Raw genomic sequence first — 6,895 nt, forward strand, 5'->3', positions numbered from 1 at the left:
CATTTCTAAATGTTGGTGATTGGTTTAGGGGAGAAGCCATTACATAGCTATGGCCAGCAAGATTTTTGTTTTTTTTTAATGTTTATTTTACTTTTGTGAGAGAGCTCAAACAGGGGAGAGGCAGAGAATCTGAAGTGGGCTCTGTACAGACAGCAGTGAGCATGTGTTGCTTGAACTCATGAATCATAAGATCATAACCTGGGCCAAAGTCAGACACACAACTGACTGACCTACCCAGGCACCCTGGCCAGTGAGACTTTTAACGTTTATTTATTTTTGGGACAGAGAGAGACAGAGCATGAACGGGGGAGGGGCAGAGAGAGAGGGAGACACAGAATCAGAAACAGGCTCCAGGCTCCGAGCCATCAGCCCAGAGCCTGACGCGGGGCTCGAACTCACAGACCGCGAGATCGTGACCTGGCTGAAGTCGGACGCTTAACTGACTGCGCCACCCAGGCACCCCCAGTGAGACTTTTAAAAGTGAGTTCCTGGGGTGCCTGAGTAGCTCAGTCGGTTGAGTGTCCAACTCTTGGTTTCAGCTCAGGTCATGATCTCATGGTTTGTGGGCTCAAGCCCGTGTCAGGCTTTGCACTGATGGTATGAGGTCTGCTTGGGACTCTCTCTCTCTCTCCCTCTCTCCCTGCCCCTCCTCCACTTGCACACTCGCTCGCTCCCTCTCTCAAAATAAATAAATAAAACATATATATTTTTTTAATTTTAAGTGAGTTCTTAAATCTTTCCTTATGGAAAGGAGACTCCTTTTTGCTGTCACACCCAACTTCCCACTCTGAAGGCAGTCTGGAAGGGACAAGATGCCTGCAACTATCCAGGGCAGCCATTTTGTCAGCCTGAGGCCAAACATCCAATACTCTGTAGATGCACAATAAAAAGATACAAAATCCTGGGTCTATGATAACATGAAGATACTCAACCAGACTTGGAACTGCTCACTTCCTGTCTTCTTGATAAATGACATAACAAATATCTGTAAGATTTTTTTTTTTTAATTTTTTTTTTCAACGTTTATTTTATTTATTTTTGGGACAGAGAGAGACAGAGCATGAACGGGGGAGGGGCAGAGAGAGAGGGAGACACAGAATCGGAAACAGGCTCCAGGCTCTGAGCCATCAGCCCAGAGCCCGACGCGGGGCTCGAACTCACGGACCGCGAGATCGTGACCTGGCTGAAGTCGGACGCTTAACCGACTGCGCCACCCAGGCGCCCCAACAAATATCTGTAAGATTTAAGGCACTGCTAATTGGGGTTTCTCTTGTTTGCAGCCAAACACATTTCAACCAGTACAGCCTGGTACCTGGTTCCTGGTACCTGCCACCTGGTAATGTAGTGATTTTAAGGATGTCTTCTTGCTCCATTTAATAGTTACATTTTCAGTTCCAACATCCCCCCTACTTCCCCTGGTGCAAGTTAATCATCCTCCACTCATTTACTCACTGAGGGCACAATAGAGAAACTCAGGCATGGGATACAATTTGGACTGGATGGACTATAAGACTGTACAAACAATGAGCTTCTTTAACACCAAGATAGTTTAGGGTAGTTATTAAGAGTGTCATATTTGGGAAAAACAGAAAAGAAAAAAAAGAGTGTCATATTTGGAGTCAGACTGTCAGGGTTCAAAGAGCTTCTCTAACCCTTACAACCTTACTATCTGTGTGACCTTGGGATATTTCAGCTTCCATTTCCTCATTGGTAAAATTGATAATTTGCAAACGAAGTATCTGTCTAAAACACTTAGAAGGGTACTTGGCACAAAGTAAAGGCTTACTATATATTTGCAATAATAATTCTGCTGCCATTATGTAACCTTTACTTTGAGGTAACTAGTTACCTATTTTAAATAGAAGAAGGAGGTTTCTGTTGCTTGCAGCCAAACCATCAGGGAGAAGTGGTATATCATTCAGGGATTCTAGCTGCAAACAAAACCATCTGACCTAGTTTTAGCCAGAAAGAGGTTTATTAAAGGCTATTAGGAAACTCACACAATTCCTGCGAGGGCTAAGTGTTATGTTTACAGGAATAGCCCCCAAACCACACCACAGAGCTGCCCCAGGGAGACATAACTGCCACACCACTGGGCAGAGACACCTAGCACACCCCTCTACACAGGCAGAGTCTGGAGGCCATCTGTACCACTTCTGTCTCTGACTCATCCAGGAGCCGCATCCACCTGGGACCACCATTATCCAAGTGGGTTTTGTGGCACCCCTTCTTTGTGTAACCAGACGCTAAAAAAATTCTAGCATCTGATTAGTGGAGTTGGGTTCCTGTGTCTAGCTCCTGACTATAGGGGAGGCTGGCAAGTTTCTGGCCTTTCCCTTGGGCTGGCATGGGAGAGAATTCTCCAAACCAGGTAAGTATTTAATTTAAGGACGGCTAGACTTTTTAAAGAAGAAAATTAGCTTAATCATCATCCCGATGTTATTGGGCAGGAGTAAGGGAAAGGGAGATGTAGTTTGGGATCTCCACCATTCACTCAGTTACCCAAGCAGGAAAACTCATTCTCACCTGGTGTCCTCTTAACTGCTCATGTCAAATCCTCCCACTTTTACTCTTGAATTCCCTCTAGTGTTTGACCCCTCTCCCAGCCACTGTGCCATGGTGTGGGTCCCGGACTGCTGAAACAGCCACCTCACTGGTCTCCTCACCTCTACTCTGATTCCTCACATTACTCCAAGAATGTTTGTGAAACACAAGTCTGAAGTCTGATCATGTCACACTGCTACTCATCTCTCACAGCATAGTATGCAAACCCCTTCATTATCAGACCGTGCCCATTTTGTCCAGCTTCTTCTCCTGCCATATACATCCTAGTGTAGAGGGCACAGACCCCAGCCACAGGCAACTTACAAGAATCCATTATGCTTTTTTGTTCAGATGGCTTTCTTTCTGTTGCCTTTGTCTGGAGTTCATCCCTACCCATGATTTTCTCCTTTTCACTCATAACTGGGGTAAGTGTCATTTCCTCTGTTCGCAGTGAGAAGTTGGGACTCCTTTCTCAATATGTTTGCGTTTTGCATGTAAGTCCCCTGTGACATATCCTGAAGAGGGCTTCTGGCTTGATTCTGCGGATGTTCCTTCTCTACATCCTGGTCTTCTTTCAGCATTCACTGAACTCTTACTCCCTGGATGAATGGGTGATGGTTGTAGTGGATAACCAAACAGGTGGCAACTTGGATTCAATCTGACCTTCCTTCACAGAGTATTCTAGGTTTTTGAGCAGGGAAGAAGGGATGAGTTTCATTGTAACAAATCAATTTAATTTAGTCAGGTTTGATGTAATTTGAATTAAATGGCCCATTAGAAATAGAAGATTGGTAGATCAATAGAGAAATAAAAAGATCCCTCTCAGAATACTCTAGTTTTAGGACAGAGGCTTTTGAAATATGACTTTTCAACCTATTCTTTTTATGCAAACACAAAATCAGTAGACTTAACATTTTAGAAAAACTATTGTGTTGAGTGATATTTTTAATACTTCATTGTGTCAGCAGTTGGACATGTGCCCATTACCAAGAATTAACCTACAAGAAGGTCTACAAAGTGCTTTGAGTTTGAGAGGAAAAACTTCTCCCAGTGTGCAGGGTTAGGACGGTTGAAATTAAGATGGTTTTTGCCTTAATGCTCAGGACCCACACGAGTGACTTTTGCTTGTTTTGTTCACAGATGTGCCCCCAAGTGCTTAGAGTGATGCCAGGTACATAGTAGGCCCTCAATAAGTATTTATTGAATGAGTGAATGAATAAAGGGCTAGCATTCAAGATCCAGATTTTCTCTAAATTCAGTAGACTTAACACAACTTTATAATCCACTGAAACTCAGGGATAGAATTTCCATGATTAGGAGGAGCTAAAGAAGTGTGATGGGGATTGGTTTAGTAGTTCTGCTAGTCAGAGAAAGCCTCTCTGAGCAGGTTACATATGAGCAGAGACTTGAATGATATCAAGGAGGGAACCACAAGTGTCCAGAAAAAGAGTGTCCCGCTTATCCTCCACAGCCCTGCCCCAGCAGCTAAATTATTAAGACAGAAAAGTGCACCTTATCCCTACTTCCACAGCTCCCCTTGGAGATTTGCTTTAATTTCTAATACAATTCAGATATCAGGGAGAGGTTGATGCTCCTCCAATTAAGTTGGTCTCAAGGTCCCACTCAATGCCTTGCAGTAGTTCAAAGGCCTCCCTGAGATGCTATGGTTCCCCAGGTGCTCCCAATACTCCAAGGGTCTTTCCTAGATCTTGTTTTCATACCTGTGGTCTCCAAGTTGACCCAAGTGTTCAACAAAGTCCTTTCTATAATGCCACCTTCCCAGAGGCACGCGCGCGTGCGCACGCATGTGCACACGCACGCGCGCACACACACACACACACACACACACACACACACATTTACAGTAATTTGAGAATACTGACAGACTTTACTAAAGATTGAGGGGCTGGGGGGAAAGGAGGCTGAAGAGCGTTGCCTCACTTAAAAATGAACAACCAAACAAACCTGACATCAAACACGTGGCCTCTCTATTTAAGATGCCTTTTGGGCACCCCATCGTAGGGAATTTTCTATGGCTGTCACCCCATAGGATCCTCTACACCACTTCACACACTTCACAGCTTCTCTCAGTCCCTTCCTTCCCCCTACCCACTTCTTCTCTGTTCCTCACTTGTTCATCCCTCCTGCCTTTTTGCTCTTAGGAGTGAAAGAAGGAATTCTTTTCCTTGTTTCATGCAAAACAGCTTGGCCAGCATCTTTTACAGCCTTGGTTCCTGCTCTCAGAACCTCACATTCTACCCAGGCATATTCTCAAGGCATTTCTAGAAAAGTGTCACCCAGGAGCAAACTCATAGTGCCAGCTATTTGATACATTTTTTTTTTTTTTACTTTATTACCCCACGGGATTAGAGTATCAGTTCTACTATGAGGATAAACAGGGAGGAGCACAGAAGAGGAGCACCCAAGTCAGTCTTGGAGGAGGTGTTAAGAGGAAGGCTTTGCAGAGGAGGTGACACCTGAAGGGGGAAGAGTGTGCAGGGCAAGAAGAGAAATCGCACAACCCACAGAGCTTGGCAAACTTAGTGTTTGATAGAGCAGAGCATATGTGTGGGGAGGTGAAGCTAGAGAGGGTGACAAGGGCCAACACAAGAAGTTTAATGCCTCAGCTAAAGAGTTTTAATTGCATTCAGAAAGCAATGTGGAGCCAGTGAAGGATTTTTAAGGATAACACAAATAGATTTATACTTTTTTCCTTTCTAAAAATCACTGCAAAAACAAACAAACAAATAAATTGAATGAAATGAAATGAAATAACACAAAATAAAAATTACTGCAAGGACCCCATTAAAGTGGATACATTGGAGGAGGGGAGAGAGTCTGGAGGCAGAGTGCCCATAGACTGGGGAAGGGAGACACAGTACCAGCATGCCAGCCGTGGAGCCAGAGAAGAAAGGATTATTGGAAAGTCGTGTAAGAGGTAGACTGGATAGAACCTGGTGACTGACCAGGCAGTGAGTCAAGGGGCTGCAAGGATCCCAGTGAGGACTCAAGGATCAGGATCACAGCAGATTTCCAGCTAGGCAGCTGACAGATGGTGCAGCCATCCACAGGGAGGGAGGTCACAGAAAACCACAAACAGGTTTGGGGCAGCTGATGGACCGAGTTCCTCTAGTCTTCCGTGCTGCACGCCCCCCCCCCCCCCCGCCCCCATCCAATGGTGACTTAATTTGTTCCCAGCCTGCAGGACACTGGCTCCTCCTCCATTCCCTGCCAGCTACAGGAGGAACTACTACTCCCTCCCCCAACCCTCCAGGTTTGCACCAGTTGCACAGCCTCTTCCGAGCACTTCTTCTCCTGGCTGGTAGCTGGTGGCCTCCCCTCAGAGAAAGAAGGCTAGAGCAGCTGAGTTGAGGGAAGAGGGCACAGAAGGCACCATGAGAGACTCTCAGCTGCTTAATGGCTGTATGACCCCAAGTAATTCAGTTGCCCTCTCTGAATCTTAGATTCTTTATCTACAACTTGGTGATGAGAGAGAACACTTACTTCAGACCTGCGTTTTAAGGATGTCACATGATGCACGTGGAAGTGATCTGTAAAATGTCTGTAAAATATAAAATCCTATAAGGGGAGTGAAAGAAACTTATCTGTGGCTGTATGAACTGAGATTCTCCACTCTCCACCCACTGCCAACTCCTCTCAAGGAAGATCTGGGGGTCATAGGATGGTTTCTGTGGAAGTTTCAATCATCTTCATTGACTCAGATCCCTCTGTAGTGAAAATGGGCCCCGAGAGGAAGAAAATGGACCATGAGCATGATAATGTCAAGGTTAACATTTCACAACATGTAAGGTCAAAGTCACTGTAATTGGAGGAATTTCGTGTTATAATGGACTGTATGATCTTCATAAGAAAACAATCCTTATATAGCTATTTGCCTTAAGACTAATCAGAAGGAAAGTGGGCTTAATCATCACTGACAGAGAGAGACCGAACCAAAGTCCAGTTCTCACCATCCCCTATCCACTCCCAGGAAGCCTACCCTGTCACCCACCTCCCTTTAGCATTAGCAGAAGTCTGGGCAGAGGAAACTTCTGTTTGTATCCCATAGTATCAGTGGACAGTCTGCATGACATGACGAACAAGGTTTGGGGACTCTGTCATATAGGCAGGAACTGCGTGTCTGGAGGAAGGAGGCATGGGGTAGGTCTCAAAAAGGGTGTTGAGGGAGGAGGACAAGTGAAGGTTGGGGAAATGTTGGGGGAACAAGGAAGCACCAGATGGGACCTCCTCCAAATGCCTGAAGGGTTAAACTTGCCCCCAACCCTGATGCAATTCAAGGGATGACTTAGCCAGAGTCCCAAATCTGTCCTCCATCCTGATGGATTTATAT

Source organism: Leopardus geoffroyi, chromosome D4 (assembly GCF_018350155.1).
Source record: "Leopardus geoffroyi isolate Oge1 chromosome D4, O.geoffroyi_Oge1_pat1.0, whole genome shotgun sequence".
In the NCBI taxonomy this organism is placed as follows: Eukaryota; Metazoa; Chordata; class Mammalia; order Carnivora; family Felidae; genus Leopardus; species Leopardus geoffroyi.